The sequence below is a fragment of the Stenella coeruleoalba genome, assembly GCF_951394435.1.
Source record: "Stenella coeruleoalba genome assembly, chromosome: 2".
NCBI classification, from domain to species: domain Eukaryota; kingdom Metazoa; phylum Chordata; class Mammalia; order Artiodactyla; family Delphinidae; genus Stenella; species Stenella coeruleoalba.
In genome coordinates this window covers 77245454-77264664 of record NC_137147.1, presented here as the reverse complement: position 1 = coordinate 77264664, position 19211 = coordinate 77245454, and the positions used below count along the sequence as shown (strand labels likewise).

Sequence of the window (19211 nt, the reverse complement as noted above, 5' to 3'; positions counted from 1 at the left end):
GGCTCTTACCAGATTACGATGTATCCATGTCCTGCACTGGGGCTCAAACCTGTTTGGCCTTCTCTGTTAGAATGTCTGGCTTAATCACAATGGTGTCCATGAACTCAGACTTCAGATGTCCTTAGGTTCCTTGCCTCATAGCTCTAAGTTTCAAGGCACCCCTCCCTTAGCACAGCTTTAGGACCGATACTGCCTTGGTTCAAATCCCAGCTCTTCCACTCAGCATGGTAACCTTAGCTATGTAATCTCTATGTGCTTCAATTTCTCATCCCTAAAGTACAGGTAATAATGACACCTGGTAGACCTACTGGCATTGAGAACCCAGTGTCTGATACTTGGTAGGCACTATAAAAGTAATTGCGATTATTATTTTGTGATTCAGACCCACGTTATCCAGGAATAGACTCCCAACGCCCCCTGCCTCTAATGGCCAATTAACCTTCTGTGACTCATTTTTCCTGTTTGATCAAAAGCTCTCTAAGGGAAGGGACTGTCGTCATCACCATCTTTGTATTCCCTACAGCACATGCCTCAAAGATGGAAGATATTCAGTAAATAGTGGACTAAAGTATCATTATGTGAAGACACAGGTCCAACCCGTGTCTCTGCCTGGAAATTCAAGCACATTATTTGTAGCCAGATAATGATCAACGATGGCTTGAGCTTTGCTTTCCAAACACACAATTAAAGTGGACCAAAAAAATCCTTATCAGGAACAAAACTGGCTTTCCATCGTTAAAATGTGTATCAAGAAGAGAAAAATATGAAAAATACAAAAAGATTAGAGAGTAAAAGACTAGATTAATACCAAAATTTCCATTAAAGATCAAAGTGACAGTTGGAAATATAAAAAGTGAAGAAAAGAGATTTTTTTTTTGATGCTCCAGGAGTTTAAACAAGGGGGGAAATGAATTCATGAAACCTTGACTAGTGCCTGAGAGAAGAATGAAAGGTATGATTTCAGGATTCCACCATAAACCATATGTGTGTGTGTGCATGTGTGTTTGTGTGTGTATGTGTGTGTGCGTGTGTGTGTGTGTGTGTGTGTATATATATATATATATATATATATATATATATATATATATATATATATACACACTTTGTTGTTCCCTTTGCCTGAAATTTTCCAGAATCTTTATGACTCAGTCTCTGGCTGCCTTCGGGTATCTGCTCAAATGACAACTCATGAAAAGGCTTCCTAGGTGACTCGACATGAAAAAGTGCCCACGGCCAATGTCACTCTCCAGCCCTCACCCAGATGCCTCTCTCCCATGGAACTTACCATCTGCCACATTACACATCCATCAATTACTCAGTCTCTCCCCACATACTGTAGAACACAACCACCATGAAAGAGGAGTTTGTTCCCGGCTATGTCCTATCCTTGAGCGATTAACTAGAAAATCATGGGTATTCAATAAAGGTCTGTCCAATGAGTGATCCATTTATTAATACAAATATTAGTAACTACATATATAAAGTGTTTAAAAACAGTGCCTGGCACATAGTGGGCCCAGTCAGCTATTTATAGTGGGAGTAGGAGTAGCAACATTCCTCCCTCAATTCTTTTGGATGTTTTAGTAACAAACATCTTCTGCCTCCAGGGGCTAGAAAAAAGTGAGAAGGGTCAGATAAGGGGGTGGGGGAAGACAACTCTGAAATCTAAGCATGGAGCTCTTTACTTTCTTTAGGGGGCAACTGGGGACCACGAAAGTGCCCTGCAGTACAGCATGGTCAGAGAACAAGCTTTAGTGGGGTTGGGGGTCTAACAGCATGCGTGGGAAAGCAAGGCTAGAACCGGGAAGTTGGGGGTGAAGAGACGGTGTAGAAGCCCAGGGCAAGGGTACAGCTTGACAGTGAGCAGAGGTTCAAGGCGCAGCAGTGACTTAGCCCCACTTCTTACCTAGATTGACCTTCTCTTGGGCAGGCTCCAGGCTTTGAGATGTCAAAAACGTGATGCCACTCAGCCTGTATAGGAAAAATAATCGAGGCTTACCTAAAGCAATTTGCACATTAGGGATGTGTGTGTGTGTGTGTGTGTGTGTGTGTGTGTATTGCTGTGTTGCCTGTATATTTGGCAAGGCCTATTCTAAGGGGCTTTCAGAAATAGGGATTCATGGTGCTGACCTTTTCTGTTCTGATGTGAATCTAGGGAAGAGACGATCCTGCATCTTTCATGAGACACCCGTTATCTCTCACCTGAACAACTGCCCAGCACTGGGTGACTAGCCGGGTGGACTTGCCCATGAATGGGGGAGTTTCTTGGATACAAGCCTTTCAGTGCTAAACCCAGCCAGGTATCCAGGAAAACCAGCACCAGTTGGCCACCCTCCCACTGCAGTGCCTCGCAACTGGTCTACACTCACACTGCAACCAGAGCAATCTTTTGAAAACAAAATCTGACCTCGTCTCCTCCTCAACTAGTCACACAGTCAAAACCCTTCAGTGGCAATCTTTCTCTTAAGACAGATTGCAGCCCTTAACATGGCCGGACAGGCCCTGTGTGAAGAGGACCCCACCTGTTTCTGCAGCATCATTTCATATCCTGCTGCAGCCACAGTTCCCTGCCAGTGGCTCACGTGCCGACCACTCCCTCCCATTGCGTGGGCTCTGCACATGCTGTTCTCTCTGCTCAGACCATGAATGCCATCCCTCTTTCACCCAGTTAACGCATAATCATCTTTCATATCATGGTTCCATCACTGTCACTTGTTCAGAGAAGTCTTTCCTGACTTTGACGAGCACACAAATTCCCTTCTCTGTGCCCTCCAGTGTGGTAGCCACTGCTGTCCCTGCTCGCCCATAGCCTCACCCACACCCTCCCAGCGGTCATCCCCACACCCCGAGAGCTCCTTGCTGCAAAACCCTGTGACTTCCTGCCGGATGGCTTTTGTCTGTCCATGAGCGTCCTCCCCCACACTTGGAGACTGGAGTGCGAGGCAGGAACAGATCAGGTAGACTTTGGGGGCCATGAAATAGAGTCCAGATTTTATTCTTAGTCCAATGGGAAGGTATTTGAGAATTTTAAGCAGAGGACAGACGTGATCTGATTACATTTTTAAAAGGTCACCCGGGCTGCTATATGGAATATTGACTGTGAAAGGGCACGCGAGGAAGCAGAGAGAGAGACGAGTTGGGAAGCTGGTGCCGTAGGGATCGCTGAGGAAGTACAACTGAAAGCATAATGAAAAATACAGCAGTTAGAGCCTTCAAGTTCAGGGTCAGCTCCAGCCCAGCAGCTTACCTGAGAATGCCCTCTGAAGTCTGTTTCACACAAGTTGGTTCTTGGGGAGAGGGTGAAAAATCTTACTCTTTTTATGTATGAAGTAGGGAAGAACACATACTAATATAAAACCAGATATGCAGTTATCTGTGCTATTAACATGTCATGGCAGGGGTGGAGAGAGCAATTAGAGAAAAGTCTAAAGGAGAAGGACAATGAAAACAAGGCTGAGGAACACTGTTCCGGAATATCAGACAGGTGGCAGGCTTCTTCGGAGGACCAACAGGTGCTCTTAAGTTGGCCTGGAATGGCCCCTGGCCTCCTGGACCAGCAGCCCTGAAACTTCCCTGTCACCTCACATTTCCTCAGAGCTGTACAGACACTGACTAATTCACCTTCTCAATGGGAAGATGGTCCAGTAAGATACAATGGACTATTTGTAAGTCAGCCTTTCTAAACACAGATACTCCTATTTGGACACTCCTGAGATGTACAAGTGAAGGAAGGAAGTTTCAGGAATTGAATAGGGTAATGCAAATACTCGGCAGGATCTCCAGTCCTATGTTTAATGTTTCTCTTTCTTCCAAGGCTCCGCCTACCTCTCCCCCAGTGAATTCCTATGCTGCCAGCACACCCAAGCACAAGTGTCCCCTCCCCTGAAAATCCAGGGGGAAAAAAAAAATGATTCATGCCTTTGAGCTTCCAGAGCACTTTGTAAACATCATATGAAAGGCTACTTTTTCTCAAGCACTTGTGGCAAGTATTACACTATACATTTGACCTGAATCATTTCATTTAATATTCCCACTCTTCATCCCATTTTACAGATGGGAAACAGAGGCTTAGAGAAGGGAAGGAGCTTGCTCGATGTCATACAGCAAATAGATGGTAGAGTGGAGATTCACCACCAAGCAGCCTCTTAACCTCTGGACTGTATATACACTATTATATTACTCATCCCACTGTATTATAATCAGTAGTTCATATGCCTCTTTCCTCTATGACTTCCAACATACATGACCAGATGTCATGAAAACAGAATGAGTTTTACAATTAAATCCTGTTGTATAACTTTGGGATATTACTGACTGTGACTCAGCTTCCTCATCTATAAAATGGAGACAATAAATTCCTACCTAATAGATTTGTTGTCAAGAAAAAATTAGATATAACTTTTTTTTTTTTTTTTTTTTTGCCGTACGCGGGCCTCTCACTGTTGTGGCCTCTCCCGTTGCGGAGCACAGGCTCCGGACGCGCAGGCTCAGCGGCCATGGCTCACGGGCCCAGCCGCTCCGCGGCATGTGGGGCCTTCCCGGACCGGGGCACGAACCCTTGTCCCCTGCATCGGCAGGCGGACTCTCAACCACTGTGCCACCAAGGAAGCCCTAGATATAACTTTTAACTCACCACAGTTTCTGGCACATAAAGGCCCATTTAACTGAACAAGTATTAATTGCGGGCCTATGGAATACCAGGCCATAGGATGGGCTCTTAGGTTAAAGAAGTAATCGAAGCACTTTCAAGGAGCCAACACACTAGGACTTTAAAATACTTTGGTTGCTCTCAATTCTCGAGAGCAGGGAATATGTGCTCTTCAACCCTGAATTTTCAGCATTCAGCAATGCCTACCACCAAACGGTACTCAACGCCTTTTTGGTGATGAGTGATAATGGTTCACACTGCTTTGGAGACCCTAAGTATTGGGGATGATGAATCATTGTGTCCAGTTAGCGGCTGTTGTTTATCAGACAGTAGATAAAATAACTGAAAGTAAAGCACAAAGATATCACTCCCAGGACTTCCCTGGTGGCGCAGTGGTTAAGAATTCGCCCACCAATGCAGGGGACAAGGGTTCGATCCCTGGTCCGGGAAGATCCCACATGCCGCGGAGCAACTAAGCCCGTGCACCACAACTACTAGAGCTCATGCTGCGCTACGAGAGAAGCCCCCGCAGTGAGAAGCCCATGCACCACAATGAAGAGTAGCCCCCCTCGCCGCAACTAGAGAAGGCCTGTGCGCAGCAATGAAGACCCAAAGCAGCCAATAAATAAATAAATAAATTTTAAACAGAAAAAAAAACATATCACTCCCAGAGGCTGTATACATTCAAACATTTAAGCACAAAACAACTCTCAAAATACATTCCCATAGCAAAATGGAATATATGACCTGAACAATATAGAAATAATAATAACATCTAATAACACTCTGGAGGTGAGGAAGGGAGGAACTTTCTGAAGTGTTAACCTTTCGAAAAAGGAAGTCAATTGATACTGTCTGAGGAAGAAAGCTCATATAAACGGTACTATAATTAATAACAAGGACTCCGATTTCTTAATACTTTTCATGATACTTTAGCCATAGAGAGATCTTTTTAAAGAAATAATGTATTTTGAAAAGGGGTAAAATTATTTGAAGCTTGACCATTCTTTAGTTTCAATTGTTTCTTTTAATTGCTTGAATTTTTTTTAATTAATCATTTTGTTATAAATAGCATCTCTATTCATCTTTTTTTTCTATTCATCTTTATAAAAGTATTTCTACCTAAGTATCCATCCATTCTAATAGATAGATCAATAGATAGACAGATGTCTGAAATGATATTCACTAAGGTTAATGATGGGAATTGTAATTTGGAGATGAGTTTTTAAAACTGTCATCTTTGTAACTTTCTGCCTTATTTAAAATCTTAATAATCAACATATATGATATTTTTCAGTGTGTTTCCTAAAACAGGGGGAGAGAATATACCGAGTGTAGTTAATTCTTCCTGGTGGGAATATGGGTCATTGTTATCTTCTTCTTGGTACCTTTTGTATTTTTTACATTTCCAAATAGGAGTTTTAAAAGAGTTGTACAACAGAGTCTGCGTTCATGATTGTTTCTTTCCTTTTAAGTTAGACTCTAAAATAGGTAGAAAGCATGTTTTTTAATTATGTTGGAAACGGTGTCTTTAAAATGACTTGAGAATCCAATTTGCAAAGAGAAAAGACTGGATTCTTTTGAATGCTCTTTATAAATGTAATCCACTTAAATAAACAGAGTAGAAAGCTAATGAATGGTTCTATGTGTGTTTACATTTTCAAAGGTTTTTACGTGAAGAGTAAGAGATTATGAAAGAGATTATGAAAAGCTTCATGATGTCAGACTATGTCTGATGGAGTCTGTAAGACCAGGATTTCAAACTAAGTGGCTTTCCTTGTCCCTTCTTCTTTAAGACATGATTACTGAATGTCAACATCTGCTGGCTATGGTAAATGATAAACTAGAATAACCCAGTTCTTACCCTCTAGTTAAGAATAATGATCTAAATACACAAAGGGTCACAGAGTTGTGAAAGGAACTAGATTATTAGAGTGTTGTGGAGCGTGGTGGATAAAATATCTGAGCTGTTTAGGTTTAACAGAATGTGCTATGGTAACATTTTTTTCATTTCTAAAGGTTTGGGGGGTAAGAGTTGGGATTCTGATTTATTCCCTAAAATAACTCAAGGGATCTACTCAGTTTCTTATAGCTTAGAAATCTAGAGACAATGCAATTCAGTATTCCCTGGGTTTTGTATGATTATGTTAATATCACAGAGAGTTTTTTCAATTCAGTGAAGCACCTGGCTGTGAAACCGTTAATCACTGTCAATTCCAATTTAGAGAAGAGAAAATACATTTTTGTTTCTCTTACTTTTTGGAAATGTCTTCCTTCAATGACAGCTTGTAGCCTTTAGGGTTTTTTTTTTAATAAAGGAAGGAAGAAATTTTTCATAAAAACTATATTTGCAAAGTGCTTTAAATCCTACTGCATGCTGTCAAAATGTGGGTTGGCATTTTTCAAGCCGAGGAATTAATAACATTTATATGGAAAATGATGGAATCTTGGATTTAAAGGAAATTTAGAAGTTACCCATTCCATCCCAATTCTGGTTTCTCTCTTTCATCGTAACCTTTGTGAATGGCCATCCGATCTCAGCTTGAACTCTTCTATGGCAAACTGTTCTCTACCCTACAAGGAAATCTCACAGCATGCCAGACAGCTCTATATGTTAAAAAAAAAAAAAAATCCCCTTATTCTGAGTTAAAATCCATTTCCATTAATATCCTTCTGTGGATGCTTGTTCTTACTTCCAGAGCCGAAATGAGTAAATACAACTTCTCTTCCGATAGTCCTTTAAGCACCTGAAAGCCAGTCCTGTTTCCTGAGACATCTCACCCTGACTAAACCACCCTGGTCTCTTCAAGAAGCCCTCAAATGGAAACACTTTCATCCTTGAAAACCTTGCATACCATCTGCCTGTTCTTTAATGTGCCACAGGTTCCACTACAAAGCCGTGCACGCAGTTAAAAACGGCTCCTCAACAAATGCCAAAAGTTGTTCCGGGATTACAAATGTAACTCTTGCAACGGTCACTTTAAATCATTAGATGAACACATCTTAAATACCTAGATTCTATCTTACTATCTCTTTGTCTATCTTGAGTTTCAGTTTCCCCTGCACCATGTTTCTCTGCCTCTGCAATTTTGAAGAGCACTCTTAAATTACTCCTGGTTGCAAGCAACTGAAACTGATTTTGGCTACCTTAACAAAGAGAAGCATATCCAGTTTCATGAAATTCATGGGCAATTTCACGAAATCAGAGAAACAGTAGAAAAGCCAAGAGCAGGAAGAACAGGAAGCAGAGCCTTCCAACATCCACTGGGACAGCGCTCGAGGGCCATCCTTGGAGCACTTCTCTGTGACTTAAATCCACTCACTCCTAGTCAGTGCCACCTTTCAATCCTAAACTCTAATTCCTGGGGAAGAGACTCCAACTGGGCCAGCTTGGATCAGATTTCTATCCTTGATTTAAGCAGTCCTGACCAGGGACATGGTCTTGTGTATACGGAGCCCATGCTTGTATATTCATTGGGGTCATTTTCAGAGAAAGGAAAATGAATGAGAACAAGACAGATACCCCAAATTACTGTCCTTCTAAAGGAAAGTAATATTCAGAGATATTAATCTATGTTCCTTTTTCTTTCCTCCTTATATTTTCCCCTTTTGTTTGACCTCCCCCAGTAAGGCAGGTATCAGAATTGGTGTTCATTGCATCAGGAGAGGCACGTGGCAAGGAGAAGAAGAGAAATAGCCTTAGAATACTTCTGGATTTTGTTTTCCAAAATCCCAAACACTTAGAAGAACATAGGGAAGTGCTTGAAGGAGGTAAAAAGGAATGAGGTTTACGGACATGGAGAATCTGGAAGAAACATGAAGGATTAGCCCTGATGGCTGTTGGCAAAGGAGAGAGGTAGGCTTATGCATCCCGAAGGAGGAGGGATCCAGGCCCTGCTTCCTGGCAGTGTCCCCAGGGAGGTCACAAGCCCCTGAGCTGTGTGTGGTACACCTAGGCAGAAGGAACCATACGATTGTCACCAAAATAATTCTGCGAACTAAAGATGACCTGGGCAACAGCAACTGAGGGAACCACGTGAGCAGAAACACTGGGTGCTACAGTGTAACCTGTGTGGTCAGATGCCTCAGTGACCAGAGGGTCCCCTCTCCCCATGCTGCCCCACTGTCAGCTCCTGGGAGCCTTGACACAACTCTGGGAATACGTGTCTAGGACCCTAGGAAGGACTGAGAATAAGTCTTTCACCTTCCCAGAAGGAAGAGGCTTGAAACAGACAGTAATATGGTTTGTAAAAAAAAAAAAAAAAAAGAGATGAGATATTTTGTATACCTGTCTTTGTAGATGGAGATTCCCATCCGCTACACTTGAATGGAAAAGACAGGAGCCAAATGAGAATTGAGTAGCTGTTTCCTCCCTCTCTGTGAAATCTGACCTCATCGTATTCAAGCAGCAGGATCTACACATCATGCACTGACTGCAATGTTAAAAACCTTCTCTCCTAAAAATTGCCTTATTTTTTTCAATCCTCGTGTTCATGACCTTGGTTTTCCTGATGCTGCTCTCCTGGGTTCATGCCATACCTCTATATGTGTTGTCTTAGACAACACACCCCTTCTCCCCTCTTCTGTATATTTCTTCCTTCTCAGATGTGGTTTGAGCACAAGCTCCCTAGCAACCACTTTGGAGTCTTCAGCTACCTCCCCTTTTGCTTTGTCATTTGCCCAATTTGTGACTACGATACCAGAACTTTGTTTATCTTTTTACAACATTTTCTTTATTTCGATAAGAATACAACGTGAGATCTACCCTCTTAAATTGTTAAGTGTACAATACAGTATTATTGACCACAGATACAGAATTTTGTTTTTCTTAACTAATTCTGCCTTAGTTAAGATCCTAAATCTTGCTAACAGTGCTGCAATTTAGCAGTTATTGATGTATGTTTTAACCCAAAATAATATTTAAAAAAAGACCAAGCCCCCAAAATTGAGTCTGAGAGTTGACCATCCTTTCATTTTTGAGGTTGGCAGGGCTATTTCTTCCTGAAGAGAGGTTGAGTGATGTAATGAACAAAGCCCAGGGAGTCAGGTGACCTGGATCTATTCTTGGCTGTGCGGCTGACTGACCATAAGTGACCTTGGCCAAGTCACTTTTTATCTCCCTATCTCAGTTTTCTCCACTGTACAACTAGAAAAATACCTTGTCAACCACCTAGAGGACAACTTGGGTACAAGAATTGTAGAGTAAGAAAGAAGAGAATGCTGCTTGAGGAAACAGTAAGTTTATTTTTTTTCAATCTGTCAATTTCCTTAACGACACTAGGGTATGTGGAGTTTCGGTTCTTCAAATCATCGTGAAAATTAACATTAACCTATGTTTTCAGAGCTTAAAAGAAATCAGGACCAGCTTAAGACAAATCAGAAAGTGACCTTAACACAAGGACAATGCCCCTTATTACATGTGATGTACTCTATTCATATTTATTTGGGGGTTGGGTGGGTAGGAAAGAGTGGATTTATAAGCCCGGTTGATCTCCTGTAGTAGAAGATGCTACCTCAGAAACAGAGATAGAAGGAGACGAGGACACTGGCAAATGGGGACAGGATGGATGCCAATTCTGCAGATGAATTCTGTTTTCTGCAGACCTGTGGGCTTTTAAAAAATTATGTGCAAAGCTTTCCAAATATGAACTAGGCTTAGAAAATTTTCTAAAGTGGCTGCCTTTATCTAAAAAGAGAAAGGATAATCATTTTAATGCCTAAAAACGGCAACCCTCGTTTTTTACTAAATCCATACCCAGAATACTGCACTATACTTATGGTTTATTCTGCTCTGAAAGTTTGAAAAATTCTAAAGCCAGGAATGTTCTTTGTGGCTTATGAGGGCACAGACAGAAGGTGGAATGCAAGTCCAGCAGGTAGAGTAAATAGTACCCAGGTTCCATTTACAGCCGTACCCTTAAGCAAGCATGGTAACCTCTCCTAGCCCTGATTCACTCATCTAGCGAAGAGGCATAGTACCACTTACCTGCTGCACAGAGGTAACCAAGGGAAGGAGCTTAAATCCCCTGTATTAAGCACAGGATGGACACAGAGAAGCACATTCATGTTCACTGCCTGCTCTTCGAACAGACTCTGGGAACGGTTTTCTCAGAATAGAGCATCAAGCAGCTATATGGCTCCATGGGGTAATGGTGAGACATTGACTTCATTAGTACTCACGGGGCTCAGACCACAGGGATGAGCTTTCAGTCAGTCAGCAGATCACAGCTGCAATGTACCCGTTGAAAACACCGACAAATAAAGCTTTTAGTTACCACATCCCAGGGACTGAACACATTCAACATAACTACATTTGCCCCGTTGTAACTCTCACAGAAGAAAAAGATCATTCAACGTTAAGACAGCAACTGTCATTCAAAAATACTTTACCCATCCCAGCTCAATCTTTACAACACCGAAGAGCAGAAAAGCAGCTCTGTAGTACTCAGAGAAACCGACACACCGGAAAGAGCTCTCAGGGAGCACGAGGCGGCACCGTGATCATCTATGTGCTGCTCACAAGGGTATGCTCTTGGCCACAGGTGATGCCGCTCTTTCAGAGAATTTCACTGGAACTTCTTTTGTGCAAATGTCAAAGCTCGGGGAATTTGATGGTTTACCAAAACTACCATGCTGAGTGGATCACTGGGGTGAGCTTCTACCCATAAGTAGACAGTTTCTCCCTCTCTCTGAAACGTCCATCTTTTTCCTTCTGTGTTTCACAGAGGAAATCACTGAAGAAAGCATCTGAGCATGGAGGAGTGTGGACAGACACTCCTGTGGGCAAAAACAAGGCAACCGCAGCAAAAGACGAGCAGCCATGCCCTGTTCTGTTGGTTGGATTGCTAAACACTGCTCTGCACGTCATCTCGTGTTCTCTGCGCTTCTTTCACAAAAACATGCACTACAGCGCTCCTACTGGGATGTTGGTATTAATACCTTGACAGTAGCAACATAATGGTGTCTCCTGCCCTACATTTACAGACTTATCTACCCCCTGCCCCTCAGTCAGCCTTCTGATTGCATCTGCTACTTGTCCTTTAATGCCTACATTCTGATGACCCACATGAATATTATTTTTATTTATTTATTTTTTTGCGATATGCGGGCCTCTCACTGTTGTGGCCTCTCCCATTGCGGAGCACAGGCTCCGGACGCGCAGGCTCAGCGGCCATGGCTCACGGGCCCAGCAGCATGTGGCATCTTCCCGGACCGGGGCATGAACCCGTGTCCCCTGCATCAGCAGGCGGACTCACAACCACTGCGCCAGCAGGGAAGCCCCCACATGAATATTAAAAAGTCCTGCCTAGGCAACTTTCATTCCAGTTGCTGGATAGGGCACTCAGAATGTTCACTGGAAAACCCAGTGCCATCACCAGAGACACTGAAACTGTAAACTAGCAGATTCATCAAATTGCCACTGCCTGTCCTCACTCCACCATCAAGGAGGCTTTGAGCGCAGCATCTAGAAATCTTCTTGACCAACTGCCCGGTGGACTCAAAAACGGGGTCTGTAGTTTGTTCTCACCATCAATCTTTGTTTTCTTTTTGTTCCCAGTGAAATGCCCATTACTAAGTGCCTCATTTCTCACACCACAGGGAGGCCTAACTTAGGGGGCACCTTATTCCCATCTATACCACCGACCCCTGAAATGAGACACAGCTGCTTAACTGGACTGACCTGTTTCAAGACTGAGAGGCTGATTCAACGAGCTAGGGCAATGGCTGAAATCTGTCCTTTGCTGCTTTCTCGCAGGTTGTCCCAATCCATGGTGTTGCTTTTGCTTTCTCTCTCCCTTTGTAGATGTCTTATCTTACAAACCCTAACCAGAATCTCTCTACAGCTACCCGCTCGATTTTGAGATATAAAACTTCCTGGAAAAAGGGAAGTTTCAAAGGGCCAAATGAGGGGTACCAGAATGTGCTACTGCAAATTATGCCTCTTTGGCGTATGGATTATTTTGAGTTAAATACGACTGAGTAGCAGCAGATGCAGGAAAAGCTCTAAAAACAGTGCACACGTTTTCCTTTTGTAAAGGGAATTTACATTTATAAAAGAAATTTCTATTTGTAAAAGCTGTCTCCTTCTCCCATGCCCTAAAGAGAACTCTTAACTCTTATCAATGGAGAAGTCACAGACTGAAATCCACATAACAAGCCTTACTAAACAACCCTTGTTTACCACACCTTTCCAGGTCACAGTCCCATAACTTGCCTCCCGCACCCAGAAGCCCCAAACTCCTCTTCCTTTAGCCGAAAATGATTTTAAGCCCAGTTTCTAACCACCGCTTGGAGCTACTCATGTCTGGGGTGCTCCCACATGTAAGCTCCACGCACATGCTAATCAACTTCTGTTTGTTTTTCTCTCGTTAAAAAAAAAAGTTCTGTCTACCTCCAAAATATTTCCCCCAATAGCCTGTGACTCAGAAGACCAAGGTAAAAAGTGCTTAATTTGAAAGATGTTGGTCTTTAACAATGATCTATGACACTTGAGAAAGGAGAAACAGATACAGCCCTAACAAGATGGAATACAATACAGGTCAGTTTTAATTAAGGTAAGGAAATAGATAAATTGGTTAAAAAAAAAAAAAAGCAAGAACAGAAAACCTAGCCAGTAGCCCACTTCTTGCAGCAGTGAATTACAGAGGGCATTTCAGGAAAGTGGTGAGTTGAAGTGGCCTAAAGAGAGACCAACTCTCGCCCCTCCCCAACCCCCATAGGTAACTATGGTATTAGACATTCAAAGCCTAAAGAAATACAGAAATTCAGATTATTCAGGGACTTGTTATACATCTAGCCAGACATCTTGAGAAACCTAAGTGGGAGGGGATGGTCCATTTCCCAGAGGCTTGATTTCATATGTTGACAAGGCAGCCTCCATGTCCTTGTTCGTAGCCTCCTTCCCATCTTCCCACTTTAGTAATTATATTACAGGGCATACAAATGACTGCTTTGTCAGCGCTTCTGTGCAGACACTAAACACAGGAATGTTTCAATTCCCTCCCAAGGCCAGCCTGTTGGTGCAAGCTCGTATTTGCTCCATGAGGATACAATTCCCATGGTTTAGCATCTCTACAAGATCAAGCAAATCAGATTAGTGCCTATAACTTTAAGAACCCACAGGCTGGGACCTGCTGAGAAGAAAGCTGATTTTTAACACAGTGACTCTAAAAATAATGGCTCCTGTTAAACAAAGTCCCAACGAGAGGTTATGAGTCATCCCCAAACATGACCTAACAACAGTGGAATCACTGCATATTATTAAATATCCCTGATAAATTTTCACAATCCTACATGTCGGGTTTGAACAGGAAAACCATTAAAGCAAGATCATCTAAAATACCACTGCCTGGGATGACACACATGAGTCCAAAGCTTTGACATAAAATGACTGAAGCACCGTATGTGAGGTAGGAGAGGAGTGTTTCTGAATCTTCTGTCAAGGATGTTTACCATCATCACATCAAGTTCCAGTCTGCTCCCATTCCACCCATATTCCTCCTCTGGAGACAGCTCTACCAATTTTATGTCTAAAGAGGAAGGAAGGTTAGGATAGGAGGTCCACCCCCAGACAACTATAGGACCCAGGGGACCCCATCCCCTTAGCCGAAACCTTCATTCTAAACAGAGTTAATCAAGTCTGTGATCGAGGACTGATGGATCACAGTTCTTCCCTGGGATTCACTTTGGAACTAGAGGAGAAGGGGGTTATCCTTAGGTTACAGAGCTAGATGGATGTGAATCCAGAGCTCCTGAAGGCACTGAGAGGACAAGGTCTGTGATGGGAAGGAATAAGGCTAAGACAGAGAAAGAAGAGCAGAAATAAAAGAATCGAAAGAGATAGAGACAAAGAGACAGAAAACAAGCTAGCAACCAGAAAAGCATCTGAATCTCAGGAGCTGGGGCAGACCAGCTTCCTTACTAAAACTAGACTCTGGTTGTGGCTCCGTTACATTAGCCAAAATTGCTCATTTTTGCTTAGAATTCTTTCTGCTGGGTTTCCATCCTGCACAACAAAAAATACCATAACTAATATAATTGACAATACACTCTAAATTTCAAAGTATCCCCAAAGAGCAGATAAGACTGTTAACCTCTCCTTCTATATAAGAAAATTGAACCACATTGATGTTCAGTGACTGCTTGCCGTTTTCTACGTGGGCAAAGGAAAACATATTATTCTTAGAGAATGAAAATATTGTAAAACACAAATTCTTCCATGCTGGCAAGCTAGAGTTTCTTCAATTACCAGGGGCATTTTTGATGTAGTTTTGCTTCTCCTGGGCAGAAGCCAATGCATTCACTAGTGATTCTGTAAAAAGCACAATTTACCAAGTCAGCGCACTGAACACCCACGGAGAGAGGAGCCGCCTAGGACAGGCCCAGAGGTCCAGAAACCTTCTCTAAAGCGACATCTTTAATGTATTTTAATAGAGCTTGCTAAGCATTTGCTCAAGCTGGTGAGAGAAATATCTGTCCAAACACACGCCACCTCTCTGAGTCTTAGGAGGACCCCAAAGACTACCATCCCCCACTGGAATCATCTTTGAGACTTAAAGAGGAGGGAGAAAGACAATGGGGTAAAAATGTACATTTTAAGGACAGAACACTGGCCTTTATTATCCTTGTTGGCAAGTGTTATTAATAAGAGTTACCATTCATTCTCCACTTACTATGTGCCAGGAACTACTGAGCATTTCAGCAACAACTTCCCCTATGAGGCACGTAATATTATCCCCAATTTATAGACAAGAAGTTAAAATTCAAAAGGGTAAGTGATTTGCCAAAACCCACTCAGCTAGTAAGTGGCTGATCCAGGACTTGAACCCAGGTGACACGTTTATGAGTTTAACCATTATGATATATCGCCCTCTGACTTTTACCCGTTGTTTCCCTCCAGTGAAGCCACTGCTCCTTTGTTCCTGCAGATATCTAAAGGCATTTAATTCATGGGTCCTACTGCACTATAAACACAACTGAGAAAAAGGAGACTAATGGTTAGATATCATTGATCAAGGAGACCTGGGACTTTTATATACTATTGAGGTACTTCCTTCCATAATGACAGTTAATCTGATATGCAACTCTCAGCCTTACTGTTTTCCGTCCTGAATAAGGGTTAATAAGCCTGTGATCCAAATGATCTTGTAGTAAGCCCTAAGAACAGCTGAGCAACGGCTGTTGAATACCAATGGTGTGCCCATAAGATGCTACTTGCTGTAAACAACACAACCGAATTCTCTCTCCAGGAACTTAGATTCCCCCAAGAAGGCACACAGCACATGGATGGCACATACCCCATACGCAAACATGGATCACGCTTTAGTACAACTAGAGCCACTGTGGAATAAAGTCAGATGTTAAACTACTTGACCTGGTCCTCTTAAAGGCTTGGGTCTGGACATTCACCTCTCCATAAATGAAGCACCCATACTGCACAGGGCTGTACCACTGGTCCTGGACTCTGCATTCTGCCCATCCGGAGCGTATGAATGCCAGTGTCAAACTCTTCAGGAGTCAGCTAGCAGCAGTGTGAATGATTAAAACAAAGGGTTTTCTGTGGCAATCTCAACAGCAAAGGGGGATAAGGAAACTCCTCCCATGCACACCCTGCTCCCAGCTGCCTGTGCTTGAGTTAAAGGAGGACTTGGCTCTGGCCTCAGGGGGGCAAGGTCATTGCTTATTATTTGGGGGTCAGCACTTACATGCCTGAACAGAGACTGCTTTTGCAGAACTTGGAGAGCTCTGATGGAGGAAGAGAAATGTTGATGGTGATGGTCGTGGTGGTGTTGTTGATGATGATGATGAAAGAAGAAAACAGTGATGGTGAATGCCACCTACAAATATAAGCACAAAGCAGCAATAGATATCCTTCTGGTCACTGCCATTCATAACCAGGAAGCAGCTTCCGTTCCCAAACCAAGCCCACTGAAGTATTCCCCCTCAGAACTAAACACATCCAGCTTCAAAATAAAGCGCTGCATCCCTCCCTCCCCCACCCGCCCTTCCACCCTCCCTGTGCCAAGCTGCGAATGAGACAGCCCTGGCGGGTCAAGAGGGCTGGGAGTTAACAGACAGTTCTGCAGTGAGGAGCGTTAGGAAGACCCGGCTGGGGGGGGGGGGGGGGGGGCCAACAACGCACTTCGGAACCTCTTAGTTGTGGAGCTGGAGGAACGGACGCAGAAGGGGAGGAAGATAAGGTAGCCGGGCAAAACAGATTCGACGCCTCTTTCCGAGAGCCCTGAAGCCCCAGGAGGCGGAGCAGGCAACCTTTGGTCGGGAAGGAGAAGAGGCGGGGCACACCGCCAGCAGGACAGACAAGGTTCTCTTTACCTGACCAGGTGCAGCAGCGGTAGCGGCTGCAGCGAGGATGCTACGCTCGAGTCCAGAGCCAGAACCTGAAGCCGCCGCCGCGCCGGCCTCCGTCGAGGCCCCGCCCCAGCCCCACCCACAACCACGAGACCCCGCCTCCCTAGCACGCGCCGGCCAGACGGGCTGTTTAGGGGAGGCAAGCTGTGGACTGATCGGCAGGGCTGACGACCAATGGGAATGCACAGCGGCTCCTGGGCGGGCGGATGGCAAAGTCGGGTGGGAGGTGACCGCGCTCAATCAGCAGAGCGGCTGAGCCTGGCTAGGGCGGGGTTAGGTTATTGGGCAACGCAAATCCAGGCAGCCGGGTAGGAGGTGGTGGTCGCAAGGCTAGATCTAAGGTAGACAGCCAAGGCAACAGCCAATCCCAGGCCCCAAGCCCCGAGCTTGCCTGCTCCCGGGCGCCTCTCAGAGCACACGCCCTGGACTGCTTCGAAGCGATGCGGGGAAAGGGAGCAGGTCCGTGGCTCCCACGGTTCCTGAGATTCCCACGCCTCGGAGACCCCGCAAGGTTGTGCCACTCCCGTGGTCAGGTCAACGGCCTCTACCCTTGCACCCCCAGCCTAGCCATTTTCGATCATAAGTGCTAAAAGGAGCCAAGGAGGAGAACTCAGGAAACAGAATCCACACGTAAACACAAACTCTTATGTTAGTCTCCCTCACACTCCCAATTCCGCTCCATATAGCTCTTTAGCCAGAACCTATGGCAGGTAAATTACTTTGACTACTTGCAGTTAAGAGCTAAACAGGTTTGAGCGAAAGTGTGAGCTAGGGCCTTGGTGAACCGGGAAAGGAGGTTTGAGTCCAGATGTCAAGAGGCCTGGGCCTCACAATGGAAGCTACCTGCTTGCTGGAAAACCTTGGCGTTCAAGATCTGGTTGCCACTGTTTCTGTGCAGTTAATCGGTGTACAGTTTGATGCCAGGGTAAACTGTTTTTCCCTTAAGGAAGTGTGTAATCGTTACTGGAATGAACTACCTTCAAACGTTTCATAAGAGGATTTGAGGCCTTAATGATACAGTGATTTGGTCTGTGATTTGGGTGGCATTTCTGTCTGTTCCAGGTAGGTAAGCAAGAAAGGGCATTGCCTTCAATCTACTTCCTGATAAATGCAAAATTTATCATCCTTCTGGCACGTAAGAAGAGAAATCTATCCTGAACAGATTCTGTACAAATAATATTCTGTTCAAATCATAAATAAATGTCAAAAAAATGGGCAGATATTTTAAAGTGACTTTTTCCTCAATTTTTTTTTCTAGATAATAGTTTATGGACATTTTGATATATTCTTACTCAGATTAGCCAAACACTAATAAGCAGTTTATATATAGTTGTCTCCTTCAAGCCACACATCTATCTCATGTAAATTCCACCTTTTAGATGAGAACACTGAGGCTCAGAGAGGGCAAATAATTGTTCAGGTTCATATAATTAGTTAGGAATAGAGTCAATACTAGATCAATATTTCTGTTTAAAACTCGTTATTATCAATTAGAAGAAGAACAAAGAGCATTAAGGCAACTCATTACTTTGAAGCTTTTTGTTTTGTTTTGTTTTGTTTACCTGAAAAACTATACTAGAGGGACCCAATTCTCACACTTCTTGAAACTGCGACTTCAGAAGCACTTCCAAGAGTGAAGCATCGCCTCTGAAATGTGTTAGGAGCAATTGCAAGTCAGCTTTGCTCATAGAAAAGAGATGTGATTTGATATTGATGGGTAGGAAGTAAATTTTTCCAGGGCTTGAGTCTAACTAGATTTTAACAGAAGTAGGAATCTTTTAAAATAAACCGATAAAATAACATCATGGCCATAAGAGCTTAGTCCTAGAAAGAAAAAAGAGGATATAACCCAAAGTCTTATTTTAGCATTGTTTCTAAAGCTTTCTGAAGAGATTCATAATCCTCTTCTAACCTTCTAATCAAACTTAGAAATATGGAATCGCTCTAAGTTTGGGAGGGAGAGGTGTGTAGGAAGTGGCTTAAAGAGAAAGAGAAGAAAAATATTTTTCCAAAAAGGTTATTTATAAAGACAAAATATAAGTAAGTTAAAGGTCATAGGTAATAGATAGGTATATACCAATTAACAGGTTAGCGGTATAGACATTTAGAGTTGTACATCTCACCTGGTTTAATGAACAATTACTAAGTGCCTAATATGTGTTAGTGACTGTACCAGACTCTGGGGATATCCATT

General features: G+C 43.3%; 1 protein-coding gene across 2 annotated transcripts in view; it reads right to left on the bottom strand.

Moving 5' to 3' along the window:
* The window catches only part of FMN1 (formin 1), a 444350-nt gene extending 427167 nt beyond the window's left edge, over positions 1-17183 (bottom strand). For both annotated transcript variants that reach the window (XM_079909633.1, XM_079909634.1), the window contains exons 1-3: positions 16982-17183; positions 16354-16485; positions 1907-1971 (exon numbers count right to left, since the gene is read on the bottom strand). The gene's annotated coding sequence lies outside the window, so the exon portion shown is untranslated. The remainder of the gene's footprint in view (positions 1-1906; positions 1972-16353; positions 16486-16981) is intronic.
* Positions 17184-19211: the final 2028 nt, after the last annotated feature.